Raw genomic sequence first — 14,758 nt, 5'->3', positions numbered from 1 at the left:
GAGGGGCCCAGGAGAACATAATGAATAGAATGATATGCTTTTTATTGTAAGAATTTTACAGTACAGACTCTCTTTAAGAAAACAGATTTAATTTAGAAAAGTCTATTACATTTTCAGCTATCAGTCTTCCTGCACAATGCTTAGTTAAGACCCGTCCACGGATTCCTGCTTTAACTGCATATATTTAGCGCTTTCCTCTGTTCCTGATTTTAAAGCCGTTTAATTAGACTGAAGTTCTTTAATCTCTGCTTCTGCCAGGTATGGGCCTGCTGTGCTTAGCCCAAAATAAGACTTAATAGCATCCATGCCTGTTCTTGCTACGCAGTCATTTATCATTCCACCACAAGGTGCTCCCTGAAACACACTGTACACATTAAAAAGTAATGCTATACAGAAGTTATCTTCAAACATATAAAGTAGCCATCATTAAATAAAAAAATACAATTTGAGTATTTTTTTACATCCTTATGTAGCTCAACTAAGGAAAAAAAAAACAACTTCACAAAACTATTATCAAGTCAGGTCAGCTTAAGAAGCTCAGCAAACAGGTTTCTGCTGCATCTCTTCTGCAAAAGGTGTATACATATATTTATAATCATTATTTTTCACATGAAAGATTGTCTCGTTTTGTGCATAATGCTGCTCCAAACCAGCCTGGGTCTGAGTGCCAACACAGCAGGGGGAGCAATTAGCCAGGCGCAGTGCTACAGATGGCCACAAGAGGGACGCGACTAGGTGTACTACTTTATACTATGCAGACTGAGATTTCATATCCCAGTACCACATATTTTTTTATACATTTAGTCTTAATAAATTGCCTGCAGTTAGTTGTTATTCTGGTATTAAGAGGTCTATTTATGAAGCGTTAATAAACTGGGCTGGATTTCTGGAAAGACCACAAAGGCCCAGGCCTTGTGCGGCTACAGCACAAGGGGGCATTTGGACATGAAAAAGGGTTTGCTACATATGAAAGAGGAGGCTGCAAATGGGGAGCAACACTTGAAAATGGAAGCTGATGCCCAAAGGTGCTGTACATGAAAGAGAGGGGCTGCAGTACATGGATTTTACACATGGAAGAGGGGGCTGCACATGGAATGGGAGGGGCACTGCTGTACATGGGAGGAGTGACACAACATACTTGGCCTTGGGGGCGGAAAAAGTATAAATCCAGCCTTGGTGATGAATGGTCACTCTCCACTTCATTCTGCATTGCTGACCAGAACATCCTCTAGTTTCCCCCCTCCTCTCCTGAAGCAGTACCCTACATCATTAAAGCACACCGCATTGCCTTCTATGAGAGGGCATGGCTCGGGTGCCAATTTAGTGTCCCTTGAGTTCTATGTAGGTGAATGTAGTCAATCATGTACATGGTTTATAATTAACAGCCAGGCTCCTGGAGAGGTGGGAGGGAGCCTGGCATTCTGAAGTATCAAGAGATCACAATGTATCAAGTCATGTGACTGCCCAAAAGCAAAAACAGAAAACAGATATTGAGCACTTCTACAAAAACAAAAAAACAAACATAACCCTTATATTTATATTTCATACAGGGAGTGAAAGTAGTGGACGCGTAAAAATATACTGCATATGCAGTTATGAACGTATGCCTATGTCTTCTTTACTTTATTTTATGAAATAATATATTGTATTCAGGTCCAAACGGGATGTTATTTATCTTTTAAATCACGTAAATATGAACTATTACGCATGAATATGTGAGCCATGTACTGTCAACAGGCCCGGATCTACCTCAGAGGAGCCTGTAGGCACAGATGTCATGGCACCTTAGACTTAACCCTCCATGAACCTACACTGTCCCCCCCCCCCCCCCCCCGCAGAACTCCACCACAAGTGTGGTGGCTGGCCCAGCTGCCACTTCTCTCTTATTTCCCTTGCCTGTCATAGGTAGCTACAGGTGCCTAGAGATATCTAGAGGTGCCCACAAGTATAAGTTAGCTAGAGGAACCTCAGTATTAAGTAGCTAGGGGTGCCCAGACTAAAGCCAGATCTCGACAGTGAAATGGCGTGTAACCTTTCATTCACACTCTCAGCAGGACTCTGCATAAGGAAGGAGGAAGTGAGACGCTCGGGGAGGGGAGTGAGCCGCCTTTCCATCATCAGGCGCCTGTAGGCACGTGCCTACAGTGCCTTATGGTAAATCTGTCCCTGACTGTCAATTAGACAGACATTTACACAAACGTAGTGTGTGTACAGCGGCCCTGATGCATCCCTATTAGTTTGCCAGCAAGCTGCTTGTCAGCGGGGGGGGGGGGGGGGGGCTAAATTTCACGTACATTTTTGCAATTACGCCTATACGTAATTACAATTTGTAAATTCAATTAATTTCGTATGCACAAAATATCCGTTTGCACAATTAAATTTAGAAAGCATTGGACTATAATAACATATAACATTTCTCACTGCATCCTTTGTTTGGCAGATTTAACCATTTCGGGGTTCTGCTGCTCCTGTTGAAAGAAGGTGCAGACCCAGTGACTACTGAAGTGGTAAGAAGAACGGACTTCACAAAAGGAAGTTTTGTGTACGTTTTCTCGTGAATGTTCGCAAAATTTTGTGCCGACTTTAGCAGTGAATAGCAAAGCCTCCCCATACATGCTATTGACTCAAAGATTGCTGAGGAGATTTTAAAAATGCAAAGAAAAATAGTTTTAATCTCAGAAAAATAGCAGTTTAAAAACAATTTTTTCTTTGCATTTTTAAAATCGATTTTTCTTAAAAACTACCAGGTTTTTATAACTTGTTCCCAGTATTCCCCATAACATACGTAGCAATTTTGGTGATGATAGCTTGTATGGGGGCTTTGCTAATAACCACCAAAGTTGGCACGAAATTACGCAACATTTTGCATGAGTATGCATACATGCAGAATTTCATTTACATGCAAAATTAATTACACATTTTTCCAAAATTTTGCATTATAGTTTCGCATTGTAATTGCAAATTACAATGTGAAATTACGATTATGCAAAATTTGTGCTCATCATCACTAGCAGGGGGACCTAAGAGCGGCGAGGAGGGCACACAGTGGTATGTCCTTCAGATGGGAACATGCCTCTGTGTCCCTTTATTTTACACTTTAATTCCCCCTAAACAAGTACCGTATATACTCGCAAGCAAGCCGAATTTTTGACCCCCAAAAAGGGGGGGCAAAAGTTGGGGGGTCAGCTTGCTTGCGAGTCACCTGTGGTCCGCACAACTATACTTGGCACTATACTAGCTATACTGGGATACACTGGGTGGATCACGCGGCCAGCATTTCCTACCCCCGGCTTATATGCGGGTCAATCATTTTTCCTGTTTTTTTTTTTACAGGTAAAAGTTGGGGGGTCGGCTTATATGCGGGTCGGCTTGCTTGCGAGTATATACGGTAATCAGCATTTTTCCCCATGGTTACAGTATATATTCCCCACATGGTATTTTTGGTAAAATTAATAGATTTAATAGATATTTTATTTTTTCAGAATAAAAATATTTTAAGGTCAAACTCTATTATCATAATGAATAAAAGAAAACACATACCGTTACATTCCCTTCAACGGAAGAACCAATCTAAGATGGGCTTATAAAAAGAATATTCATTATTCAGTGTTAGGTCATTATATCTGTGAAGGTTTACTCATGAAGCTACGTCCCTTTATATTTAGCCTTTATTTTCTTTGACGGAAGATAGTTTTGAAACATAATCGGCTTCATCTAGTTTGACAGTTCCTGCCCCGTGTGACCCCATGCTGATAACTAGTGGTAACAGGTCCTGAGGGCTTCTTCACACTGATTCTTGGATTTTTGTGGCACATTCCAGCACTACTAAACTGCTTTGACACTGTGAAATGCATTATTTTTAATGATGACGGTTGACAAGGCAAGCTTGGTGAGAACTAGCATTGCTGAGAAAAAAAAATTTCCACATGCATTTTGCAGCTACTTTCTATTGAATTGGTCAATATGGAAAACAATAACAAACACTATTAAGTGCCAATTGGTGCCCATCAGCAGCAGCTAATACTTGTTGAAAGCAGTGATCAGAGCCGATGAGGACCTGTTATAAGTGCTTGTCAACATGAGTCTATGCGTACTGGTAGCAAACAAATGAGCAGTGAAAAAAAGAAATCCCCAGATTAGATCCTCACCAGGGTTGTTTTTAGGCATAGGCAAACCAGGTAGACGCCTGGGGTGACAGCTGCTTGAGTAGGCTATTTTTTTGCAGATATAGATGAATCATTTTAAAACCTAAATGGGCACTCCTGATTAACATAACAGAGGTTGCTTTAATAGTAATAGATGGCAGGTACTTTTCATGAGCTAATTAAGCTGTAATTCTTTTGATTTGGTCTGTATTGATTGGCACAACTGTTCTAGATTTCTAGGACAATATTTTAATCTGTAATGACCCAGGTCCCACACAAACAGTGGCTACTCACCACTCTTAACATTTAGAGGAAGGATTTGTTATGTGGGTTCAGTGAGTTTGAGACAGTGGGGTGTATCTGGCCTGGTAATAATGAGTATATCCATTATAGCAGGCGTGCCCACACTTTTCCAGCTCGCAAGTTACTTAAGAATTTGTCGAGTCCAGGAGATCTACTATAGGTAGCTAGGTATAGGTGCCTTCAGTATAGGTAGTTAGGCATAGGTAGTTAGGTATAGGTGCCTTCAGTATAGGTAGTTAGGTATAGGTGCCTTAAATATGGGTAGCCAGGTATAGGGGCCTTCAGTATAGGTAGCCAGGTATAGAATATTTAGGTATACGTGCCTTCACTATAGATAGCTAGGTATAGGGATCTTCAGTATAGGTAGCCAGGTTTAGTGTAGTTAGGTATAGGTGCCTTCAATATAGATAGCTAGGTGTAGGTGCCTGGGTGCCACTTACCCCCCTCCAGCTCCAGTGTCTGGGGCTCGTCCTGGTCTCCTCCCTCCTTCAGTCGTGGCTGGCTGGAGGACAGATGAGCAACGGCAGCTGAGGGAACGTTTGACGGACGAAGGAGTGGCGAACAGCGTGCTGGGATACGTTGTGCCTGGCGCCGCCCCCAGCCATGACGTCACGGCCTCTCCTCTTCAGCCGTGCCGCCCCCAGCCATGATGTCATGGCCTCTCCTCTTCAGCTGTGCCGCCTCTCTCCTCTCCTCCTTTTCCGATTAGCCAGCCGCCGGCCGCAAAATGTCGGCCACAAACTTTAATATGGCCGCGATCTACCAAATAGGCAGTTGTGATCTACCGGTAGATCACAATCGACCTATTGGGCACCCTGGCTTCATAGACTTGTTTTGAAAAATAATATTTTTGTATCTAAAGTGTTCATTTGTTACTGCTGTCATTACAGGCTCTGTTGATTTAACCAATTACTTAAGTACTCTTTAATAAGTTTAAGTGCCAAGGGGAGGCAACAGCTCCTTTGGTGCTAAAATGGAAAGAAACAGCCCTGATCCTCACATTACAAGGATCTTAGCAGACACCATTAAACATTCCATAGGATTCCCAACAGAAAGTGTCCTTCTACTAACCACAACGGTACATAACTAAGGGGTGTCTAGACCTTTCTAGTGAGGTACAATAATAATAAAACCACTGAAGGAAAACTGCAGCTTTGACCTGCATCATTAACCTTCTAGAAATTGGCATGGAGCAACGTTGCTTAGGCTGAAGTGCTTCATAGAAGTTATTTTAGAGTGTATGTGTTATGGCGCCGCTAGTGAGCTGGGCGCAGGGCGAGCCGAATGATGGCGTTTCCTGCTGCCGCTCAAATCCCCAGTGGTATTCATTACTATTCCCCCTCTGAGTTGTATCAACTCGGAGGGAGTGTAATTCGGAGTCTGGCGATCACCGGAACTCCGAATTACTCTTGCCCAGGGCTGGCAGCATAGCTTTAGTGTTATGATGGCGCCGCTGAGTGCCTGACACTGAAATAACCTGCTTTGCTTTTAGACCCCTCTTTAGCATCCTTCAACTTTTTGGGTGAGTATATCACTAGGATCCTGGAATACTAATCCTGGCTTGTTCCTCTTCTCATGCCTCTAACTGTAGGTGTAACTATTAGGAGATCATGATGGCCGTGAGGCCATGAACTGTAAGAAAGGAGATTTTATTACCTATTTAATAAGGGATGACAGAGTGATAAGCAGTAAGGCCTGGGACCCACTTGTTATTGCAAAACACCATGAAAAACACTAGCGTTTTTAGAGCAATTTTGCCACTTAAAAGCGGAGCAATTTCCAGGAAAGCGATTTTGAACCCTGCTTTCTTTTGATAATTGCAGTGGGAAATGGTTCTAAAGCTAAAGAGTGGTCAAGGTGCAGAATATGTTAACACATGAAGTAGTAAAAACAATTTCATTTAAAAAAGGCCCCAAAGCTTTCCTTTTTTTGAAGGTCATACATGGCTGTGAAAGCTCGGTGTAGGAGGGTGAGAACTTCATCCAGCTTGAGAGTTTCTGCCCTTGCGGCTGTTCTTTCCATGGGACTTGTGAGGAATTGTGACACAAAGAAACTAAAGAGGTTAAACTTGATGAAGAAGACATTTTTTTAACCTAGATAGCTATTCATTTAAACACTTCCAAAATGTATGGGTTTTGAGATAACCATGGACAGGACACAAATCTGCTGTGAATTGAACTTATTAAACAAATTTAAGTAACTGTAAAAGTCCACTTTAACTGAACATTGGTACAAAAATATATTCCACTCCACTTGTGCTCGGGCTTTGGGCAGAAGCACCCATGGCTAAGGATGAGACAACAAGTACGAAGTTCACTTTTGCCTGTAGTGTTGGCTCGTGGAAAAGACCGTTAACTCATTATCATCGGTACTTCTTGCCAATGTGCGACACACTGTTCTCCATATTCCTGATACTTCTGCCTTCTTAGAGAATCCTAAAACGTGTTCCCTATCGCTATGTGAAGAAATATGTGCTTCCAGTTCAGTAAAACCCACGAAGAGCTGAACTTCAGGAAGCAGTACCAGAGGTCCAATTTAACCTTGTCCTACTATTATGCAAGCATACGGCACACAAGCTGAATGCCAATCTGTAACATCCAGGGGATGACAAGACAGGGCTATCCCTCAGGTAACCCACAAATATAAAAACAATGACAACTGTGTAAGCACCGTAGAAAGCAGACAAACTGAAACACTGTCAGAGTGAACAAATCCTTAACCCTCCTGGCGGTTTGCTAAAAATCCGCCAGGGGGCAGCAAATCCTTTTTAAAAAAAAAAAAATTCTTTTTCATGTAGCGAGACAAGGTCTCGCTACGTGATAGCCGCTGCTCAGCGGCATCCCCCCAGCCCCTCCGATCGCCTCCAGCGATCCGAGATCAGGAGATCCCGTTCAAAGAACGGGATCTTCTGGAGGGCTGGATGACGTCACCGACGTCGTGACGTCAAAGGGGACTCTGATCCACCCCACAGCGCTGCCTGGCACTGATTGGCCAGGCAGCGCACGGGGTCTGGGGGGGGGCGCGGCGCGACGAATAGCGGCGGATCGGCGGGTAGCAGCGGCGATTGCATTGCACACGCAGCTAGCAAAGTGCTAGCTGCGTGTAGCAAAAGAAAAATTATGCAAATCGGCCCAGCGGGGCCTGAGCGGTGCCTTCCGGCGGCATAGCCCGTGCTCAGCACGGCCTTACCGCCAGGGAGGTTAATGTGAACACAAGGTGAAAATAAACTGATGAGATAAACAATTATATTTATTTTCCTACTACAAATAATGAAATTGTTTTAGATATCTCATGGTTTTATTTTAAATTTAAACATTTATAAAGTAGGTTGAATGTTTTATTGACTCTTTTCAGTGGCAGCCTATTAAGTGTCCCTGAGTTAGTAAAAGATCAATAGTCCATGTATTTTATCTCTCCCTGTCCTCGGAAGTTGTATTCTGTCATGAACACTTTTATGGCTGTAATTTGCTTATCAGTGAGGTTTACTATATTCTCTACAAGCTACGGACAAGACAGAAGCTGTCACTTCCATGCCTAGAAATGAACTCTTTCAGGCAGAAACATAAAACAAGTAAAACAGCCTGGTTATTAATATGTTTTGCACTGTACATACACATGTTTATCTCATCATGTCACATGCCGCCTTTAGTACACTTTAATTTTCAGAAGCAACTAGAAATGTTGCCTTCACAACTGTGATTTTCTCAGCCCAATGCCATAAGTCCCCTGTTCTGTCATTGACGGAAAATGTTTTTTAAGTAAAGTGAATTATATACAGATGTAGAGAGCGGTGGCCCTGGTCTAACAGGACCACTTTCATCATATTACCTCGATCTTTAAAACGATGACAATGTTGTACCTTTTTGCATTGAGATTAGGCCATTATAAATAACCTACTAAAGCATGTAGTGAGTCGCCCTGACAACTCTACCGTAACATGACAACCCGGCCGCCACCCTAGTATACATGTTACACTATTCTACAATGCTTCCATTATCTTGTATGACGTGTTAGTACTTCCAGTGACACTTCCAGCATACAGTGTCAGTCACACTGTCAACTGCACCCTGCAGTGACACTTTCATAGCATCTCTTCATAGCTGGTGATTCTGCAATCTCATTTATTCTCGCTCTCCGTCTTTTTTCTGTTGTATCCTCTCCGTATCTTGGAAAATCTTTTCTCATTAGCCTGAGTTTGCCCCTGGCCCCGTCCTCCAGAGCTGGATACCCCAGAGATTAGAGGGAGCTAATTATTCCTAGCAGCCTAGCATCTTTCCCTGGGGCGGGCAGTAATGAGGATCTCTGCTCCCCTGTTATCCTCTGTGCCAGCTTGCACTGGCAGCTTGCAGTCAGCTTGCTGCAGCCATGTGCGCGGTGGTGTCTGCGTTTGGGAATGAGCAGTCCTTACTATCTCGGGCTGCCCAGCTGTTCTTCTAGCGCACGGTTAACTGAGCACACAGCTGCATGAGTTGTAGCCGGGTAGCTGCATGCCTTACTCATGTAATTCCAAGACAACGGGAACAATGTGACATTCTGAAAGTAAACACTCTCATTCTGCATTGCTTTAGATAACAGAGGGAATATAAGAACACTCAAGGCCATTTTTAATAAGTTATATTTTTCCTGCAGGTCTTCTAGTTCTACAGCCACTCAAGGTGGCCCATAGGGATGGGTAAAGTGCATTTAATTTCTGTCTTATGGCAAAAGCTATACATATTGTATCATGGATAGAGGTGTACCGAACGGTTCGCCGGCGAACGGTTCCAGGCGAACATTGGGGGTTCGCGTTCGCCTGCGCCAGGCGAACTTTTCCAGAAGTTCGATTCACCCCATAATAATGCACTATCAGGGTCAACTTTGACCCTCTGCATCACAGTCAGCAGGCACATTGTAGCCATTCAGGCTACAGTAAGCCCTGGAGCCCCACCCCCCCTTATATAAGGCAGCCTCCGGCGGCCATTACAGTCACTCGTGTGCCTGCTAGAGAGAGGAAAGGGACAGCTGCTGCAGACTTTTTCTCTTAGGGACAGATTAGTTAGGTTCTAGGCTGATTTGCTTGTTCCTGACTGATTAATATTGCTTTTAAAGCACCCAGCAACAGCTCTTTTCAGAGCTCAACCTGTACATTTTTTTTTCTGACACTTTTGTTGCATGCACAGCCTTGCTAATTGATAGTGTGTGTGCCACTGCCAGCAGCCCAGCACATTCAGTGACTGACTGCCTGTGTGTGTGACAGGGAGCTGCACATTGTACTACCCAGTACTGCATATACCCCAGTACCTGTTGTGTTTACTTAACCCACCTCATCACTGCATATACCTAGCTTTGTGTTGAGTGAACCCAGCTCACTGCATCTAACTACCCAGTACCTGTTGTGTTTACTTAACCCACCTCATCACTGCATATACCTAGCGTTGTGTTGAGTGAACCCAGCTCACTGCATCTAAGTCTAACTACCTGTTGTGTTAAGTGAGAACCCACCTCACTGCATCTTAAGTACCTTTACTGTATACTGTTCAGTGAACCCAGCTCACTGCATCTAACTACCCAGTACCTGTTGTGTTTACTTAACCCACATCATCACTGCATATACCTAGCGTTGTGTTGAGTGAACCCAGCTCACTGCATCTAACTACCTGTTGTGTTGAGTGTGAACCCACCTGGCCACCTCACTGCATCTAACTACATGTTGTGTTGAGTGAGAACCCACCTCACTGCATCTTAAGTACCTTTACTGTTGAGTGAACCCAGCTCACTGCATCTAACTACCTGTTGTGTTGAGTGTGAACCCACCTGGCCACCTCACTGCATCTAACTACCTGTTGTGTTGAGTGAGAACCCACCTCACTGCATCTTAAGTACCTTTACTGTTGAGTGAACCCAGCTCACTGCATCTAACTACCTGTTGTGTTGAGTGTGAACCCACCTGGCCACCTCACTGCATCTAACTACCTGTTGTGTTGAGTGAGAACCCACCTCACTGCATCTTAAGTACCTTTACTGTTGAGTGAACCCAGCTCACTGCATCTAACTACCCAGTACCTGTTGTGTTTACTTAACCCACCTCATCACTGCATATACCTAGCCTTGTGTTGAGTGAACCCAGCTCACTGCATCTAATTACCTGTTGTGTTGAGTGTGAACCCACCTGGCCACCTCACTGCATCTAACTACCTGTTGTGTTGAGTGAGAACCCACCTCACTGCATCTTAAGTACCTTTACTGTTGAGTGAACCCAGCTCACTGCATCTAACTACCTGTTGTGTTGAGTGTGAACCCACCTGGCCACCTCACTGCATCTAACTACCTGTTGTGTTGAGTGAGAACCCACCTCACTGCATCTTAAGTACCTTTACTGTTGAGTGAACCCAGCTCACTGCATCTAACTACCCAGTACCTGTTGTGTTTACTTAACCCACCTCATCACTGCATATACCTAGCGTTGTGTTGAGTGAACCCAGCTCACTGCATCTAACTACCTGTTGTGTTGAGTGTGAACCCACCTGGCCACCTCACTGCATCTAACTACCTGTTGTGTTGAGTGAGAACCCACCTCACTGCATCTTAAGTACCTTTACTGTTGAGTGAACCCAGCTCACTGCATCTAACTACCTGTTGTGTTGAGTGTGAACCCACCTGGCCACCTCACTGCATCTAACTACCTGTTGTGTTGAGTGAGAACCCACCTCACTGCATCTTAAGTACCTTTACTGTTGAGTGAACCCAGCTCACTGCATCTAACTACCTGTTGTGTTGAGTGTGAACCCACCTGGCCACCTCACTGCATCTAACTACCTGTTGTGTTGAGTGAGAACCCACCTCACTGCATCTTAAGTACCTTTACTGTTGAGTGAACCCAGCTCACTGCATCTAACTACCTGTTGTGTTGAGTGTGAACCCACCTGGCCACCTCACTGCATCTAACTACCTGTTGTGTTGAGTGAGAACCCACCTCACTGCATCTTAAGTACCTTTACTGTTGAGTGAACCCAGCTCACTGCATCTAACTACCCAGTACCTGTTGTGTTTACTTAACCCACCTCATCACTGCATATACCTAGCCTTGTGTTGAGTGAACCCAGCTCACTGCATCTAATTACCTGTTGTGTTGAGTGTGAACCCACCTGGCCACCTCACTGCATCTAACTACCTGTTGTGTTGAGTGAGAACCCACCTCACTGCATCTTAAGTACCTTTACTGTTGAGTGAACCCAGCTCACTGCATCTAACTACCTGTTGTGTTGAGTGTGAACCCACCTGGCCACCTCACTGCATCTAACTACCTGTTGTGTTGAGTGAGAACCCACCTCACTGCATCTTAAGTACCTTTACTGTTGAGTGAACCCAGCTCACTGCATCTAACTACCCAGTACCTGTTGTGTTTACTTAACCCACCTCATCACTGCATATACCTAGCCTTGTGTTGAGTGAACCCAGCTCACTGCATCTAATTACCTGTTGTGTTGAGTGTGAACCCACCTGGCCACCTCACTGCATCTAACTACCTGTTGTGTTGAGTGAGAACCCACCTCACTGCATCTTAAGTACCTTTACTGTTGAGTGAACCCAGCTCACTGCATCTAATTACCTGTTGTGTTGAGTGTGAACCCACCTGGCCCTTCACTGCATCTAACTATCTGTTGTGTTGAGTGAGAACCCACCTCACTGCATCTTAAGTACCTTTACTGTTGAGTGAACCCAGCTCACTGCATCTAACTACCTGTTGTGTTGAGTGTGAGCCCACCTGGCCACCTCACTGCATCTAACTACCTGTTGTGTTGAGTGAGAACCCACCTTACTGCATCTTAAGTACCTTTACTGTTGAGTGAACCCACCTCACTGCATCTAACTACCTGTTGTGTTGAGTGAGAACCCATCTCACTGCATATAGCTAGCATCAGTAGCGTCCCTACCATAGGGCGGCAGGGGGTGCCCCGCACCGGGTGTCGGGCGCCCCAGGGGGTGTCATCAGGCCTCCCACAGAGGCCTGTGTAATGTGCAGGACAGGAGGGGGAAGCAGCACGGAAAGGAGGGGTGGCGGGGAAAGCGGCGGAGAGGGGGGCCGGACCCCCCACCTCCCTCACCTGGGTCCCCTCCTTCTGGCGCTTCCCCCTCCTAATTGGCAGCAGCGGGCAAGAGGACTTACTCACCTCCTTCCTGCGTTCCAGGCGATGGCAAATAGCGTCATCGTCACGTGACGCTGGTCTCCGCCTTCTCCACCGCTCACTGTGCTTCCTGATTGGCGGAAGCACAGTGAGCAACAGAGAAGTCGGAGACCAGCGTCGTGTGAGGATGACGCTATGCGCCGCCGCTATCGCCAGGAGCAGGTGAGTGAGTCTTCTTCGCCACTCCTGCCCGCTGCTGCTAATTAGGAGGGGGAAGCGCCAGAAGGAGGGGACCCAGGTGAGGGAGGTGGGGGGTCCGGCCCCCCTCCCCGCCACCCCTCCTTCCAGGCTTTCCTCACACTGGGGGCAACTAAACTAGCTATACTGGGGGCAATTATACTAGCTATTCTGGGAGCAATTATACTAGCTATTCTGGGGGCAGCTATACTAGCTATTCTGGGGGCAACTGTACTGGCTATACTGGGGGCAACTAAACTAGCTATACTGGGGGCAACTAAACTAGCTATACTGGGGGCAGCTATACTGGCGGGCAGCTATACTGGGGGGCAGCTATACTGGGGGCAGCTATACTAGCTATACTGGGGGCAACTAAACTAGCTATACTGGGGGCAGCTAAACTAGCTATACTGGGGGCAGCTATACTGGGGGGCAGCTATACTGGGGGCAGCTATACTGGGGGCAGCTATACTAGCTATACTGGGGGCAACTAAACTAGCTATACTGGGGGCAGCTATACTGGGGGCAGCTATACTAGCTATACTGGGGGCAGCTATACTGGGGGCAGCTATACTAGCTATACTGGGGGCAGCTATACTGGGGGGCAGCTATACTAGCTATACTGGGGGCAGCTATACTGGGGGCAGCTATACTAGCTATATTGGGGGGAGCTATACTGGGGGCAGCTATACTGGGGGCAACTATACTAGCTATACTGGGGGCAGCTATACTAGCTATACTGGGGGCAGCTATACTGGGGGCAGATATACTAGCTATACTGGGGGCAGCTATACTAGCTATACTGGGGGCAGCTATACAGGGGGCAAATATACTAGCTATACAGGGGGCAAATATACTAGCTATACTGGGGGCAACTATTGACGATTGAAGTGTTTTGTGGACAGGTCTGCCACACGATTGCATGTATTTTCTGGTCAAATCTGCTACATGATTGCATGTATTTTCTGGGCAAATCTGCCGACATGTTTACATGTATTTTCTGGGCAAATCTGCCAACATGATTGCATGTATTTTCTGGGCAAATCTACCGACATGATTGCATGTATTTTCTGGGCAAATCTGCCGACATGATTGCATGTATTTTCTGGGCAAATCTGCCGACATGATTGCATGTATTTTCTGGGCAAATCTGCCGACATGATTGAACGTATTCTCTGGGCAAATCTGCACACATTACGTGTATTTTCTTCAGAAAACCTGCACAATTATGTGAATTTTCTGGGGAAAGGGTCACCAAAACTTGGGTCCACTGTCTTTGCATTGCACTTTTAAAGGGAACCCGAGGTGAGAATAATATTGAGGCTGCCATATTTATCTCCTTTTAAGCAATACCAGTTGCCTGGCTGCCGTGCTGGTCCTCTGCCTCTAATTCTTTCAACCACAGACCCTGAACAAGCATGCTTGTTTCTGGTGTGATTCAGTTCACTACTGCAGCCAAATAGATCAGCAGGGCAACTAGTATTGTTTAAAAGGAAATAAATATGGCAGCCTCCATATCACTCTCACCCGGGTTCACGGCAAATTACAGTTAGCTCCGCCCTCACCCGGTCATGGCCACGCCCATTTTTGTGCCGCGGCACGCTTCGCGCGCCGCATGTTATAGCGCCGCCCATTTTTTGCCCCTTTACTTTTTTTGGGGGGGGTGTCTTATAATACCCAGCACCGGGTGTCAAATGCCCTAGGTACGCCACTGGCTAGCATACCCCCGAGATGGACAAAATGGACAAACCAGGTAAAGGAAGAGGTAGAGGCAGACCCAGAGGAAGGCCACCAGGCACCGGCAGGTCTGTGGCTGTGCGAGGTGGTGTTGCTGTGATTTCATGCGGACCTGCCCCAAAATACAGTGCTCAGAAGAAGGCACGTGCCATCACTTCCCAAAATCGTGAGGAGGTGATTGAGTATTTAACACAGAACACCTCATCTCCCGCAGCCACCAGCGCTACAACA

The 14,758-nt window shown here is 45.6% G+C and overlaps 1 protein-coding gene across 4 annotated transcripts in view; it reads left to right on the top strand.

Moving 5' to 3' along the window:
- The window catches only part of LOC137520978 (tenascin-R-like), a 1,044,586-nt gene that overhangs the window by 409,359 nt on the left and 620,469 nt on the right, over positions 1–14,758 (top strand). For 2 of the 4 annotated variants that reach the window (XM_068239621.1, XM_068239623.1), the window contains one exon: positions 2,441–2,507. The exons of the other annotated variants lie outside the window; for them this stretch is intronic. The gene's annotated coding sequence lies outside the window, so the exon portion shown is untranslated. The remainder of the gene's footprint in view (positions 1–2,440; positions 2,508–14,758) is intronic. 4 annotated transcript variants of the gene reach the window in all.

The sequence above is a fragment of the Hyperolius riggenbachi genome, chromosome 6 (assembly GCF_040937935.1).
Source record: "Hyperolius riggenbachi isolate aHypRig1 chromosome 6, aHypRig1.pri, whole genome shotgun sequence".
Classification (NCBI taxonomy): domain Eukaryota; kingdom Metazoa; phylum Chordata; class Amphibia; order Anura; family Hyperoliidae; genus Hyperolius; species Hyperolius riggenbachi.
The sequence above is the reverse complement of the archived record's forward strand: the minus strand, read 5'-3'. Positions and strand labels throughout refer to the sequence as shown.